Source organism: Protobothrops mucrosquamatus, unplaced genomic scaffold (genome assembly GCF_001527695.2).
Source record: "Protobothrops mucrosquamatus isolate PMUCROS unplaced genomic scaffold, P.Mucros_1.0 scaffold25, whole genome shotgun sequence".
NCBI lineage: Eukaryota > Metazoa > Chordata > Lepidosauria > Squamata > Viperidae > Protobothrops > Protobothrops mucrosquamatus.
The window spans coordinates 1239337-1241710 of NW_015386410.1; positions in this window are offsets into that span (position 1 = coordinate 1239337).

Below are 2374 nucleotides of genomic sequence, written 5' to 3' on the forward strand. Positions count from 1 at the left end.
GAAGGAAGGAAGGAAGGAAGATTGAAGGGGAAAGGAAGGAGATGGAGAAGGAAGGAGATTGAGGGGGAAAGGAAGGAAGGAAGCAAGGAGAGATTGAAGGGGAAGGGAAGGAGATGGAAGGAAGGAAGGAAGGAAGGAAGGAAGGAAGAATCTTTGGAGAGTCATGTTTTTCCAGATGGTGATGAACTGCAACTCCCAGCATTCCCCACTCTTCCACAGTGTTTTTAGGGCTGCTGGGGATGGTAGTCCAGTAAGGTCTGGAGACACACACAGATGCCCTACGACGGTGAGGGAGGGGGGCCGGGCAGCACGGGGGAGGCTCTGGCGCAGCGCGGAGGGCGGCCGGGGGCAGAATGCGGCCGAGCAACCAGGAGGCATGGGGATCGGCTCGGCGCCGCAGCTCAGCTCAGCTCAGCCAGCAGCAGCAGCAGCAGCGCGTTGCCTGAGCAGGGCGGGAAGAGAAGAGGTGGTGGTGGCAAGTCATGAAAGCAGCGTCCACATGTTCAGGGTGCAAACGCCTTGGACGGTTTGGCTCCCCCACCCCTTTATTTACTGATCTGCCACAAGCTTGTGCAAACAAGTCCCGAGGAGTTCTGAACGAGTGGTCGTTTAAAAAAAGAAAAGCTTTCAGCAACGAGGCTTCTCCCAGACGGAAGCCAGGCAAGAGGACCTGAAAGACCCCGAGCTACCTTGCCAGCGCCCGCCGCTGCCCCGCTAGCCTCACCTAGGCCACCGCCCATTCGGTGCGGCGGCAGGCAGGCCCAGGTGCTCCTGGGCGGCCATGGCAAGCGGCAGCGATGGCGCAGGCCGACCACCGGCTGGGCCACCAGCTGGCCCAGTCCAAGGGAGGTAAGCCACCTGCCGGGCCCCACGCGTACCAGCTACCCTCCCAGCGCCTGCCGCTGCCCCGCTAGCCTCACCTTGGCCACCGCCCGTTCGGTGCGGTGGCAGGCAGGCCCAGGCGCTCTTGGGCGGCCCTCCCACCCCTGGCCCTCTTTTACTTACATTTAGTAGTTGCTCAGCAGGGGGGATGGAAACTTCCAGAAAGCTCGCCATAGCTGCAGACAACTTGCAGCAACGTTTGCCGACTGGGACTTTTGGCGGGCTCAGCAGGGCAGAGACAGCCTGGACAATTCCTATTGGCTTTTGAAAACCAATAGAATTAGACTCTCTTGAATAGAGTCTATTCTATTGGCGTTTGAAAGCCAATAGAATCTATTGGCTTTCGAACGCTAATAGAATAGACTCTCTTGAATAGAGTCTATTCTATTGGCTTTCAAAAGCCAATAGAATAAGAGGGAGTAGCACAGCTCATGAAAAAGGGGAAAAAAACAAAAAGAAAATGCCGGACTGCATTTCATAAGGATTCTATGAGGAAAAAGTCCAGGACTTTGGCGACCCCTGTGAAATGGTCGTTTGACCCCAAAAGGGGTCGCGACCCACAGGTTGAGAACCGCTTCTCTACATGCTAGATTAGTGTCACTTGCAGCACTGTGGAAGGGAAGACTAGACATCAATAACTCTTTTCACTGCACAGTTGGACTACTGCAATGCACTCTACAGGGGCTGCCTTAGCCTACAGCAGTCCTTTTAAATCAGCGGTTCTCAACCTGTGGGTTGCGACCCCTTTGGGGGTCAAACGACCCTTTCACAGGGGTCGCCTAAGACCATCGGAAAACACATATTTCCGATGGTCTTAGGAACTGAGACACCGCTCCTCTATCCGTCTCCAGGCGGATGTACTTATGCGGACCAGTCACACATGTGTAGAGAGCAGCTACTGTGTAGAAAGCAGTGTAGACCCATTTTAGCCTCCCACTAGTCGTCCTCTCTTAGCCACCTGACTTGATGCTCTCGGACACCATCCTCTTCTTTCCACCCCTTCAGTTCTGTCTTTGTTTAGCGCTGAAGTGGCGCCCTCTTTAAATTAGGTGCCCAGGCAGCCGCAGCTCCTGCCCTGAAGCCAAGATGGATGCAACCATTGGCAAGCAGGGAAAGGAAGTTGCTGAGAGCAGCTCCTCCCACATGACATGTGCGGAAGCAAAATGGACGAGTGATTGGAGCTGCTGTCTCTTCAATCCACGATCATGAGCAAAAAGAATCAGGTTTCGTATGTGAAGCCGGCCGAACCCGCTTTGAGTCGTTTCAAAGAGCGAATCGGCTATCGGGAGGGGTCCACTGTGGATACCAAGGTAACAGCATCAAACTCCCCCTCCTCTTTTTCCGTTCCTTTGACCCGTCCTTTCCTTAAAATCCATCCCCGGATCCTTCGTTCAGCACGAGGTGGAAAGTGGTAGCCGCCCCACCTATTCCCCACCAGGGCTGCGAGAGAGGGCTGGCAAGACTGGTGTCTGAATTTTCTGAGTCGGGACCA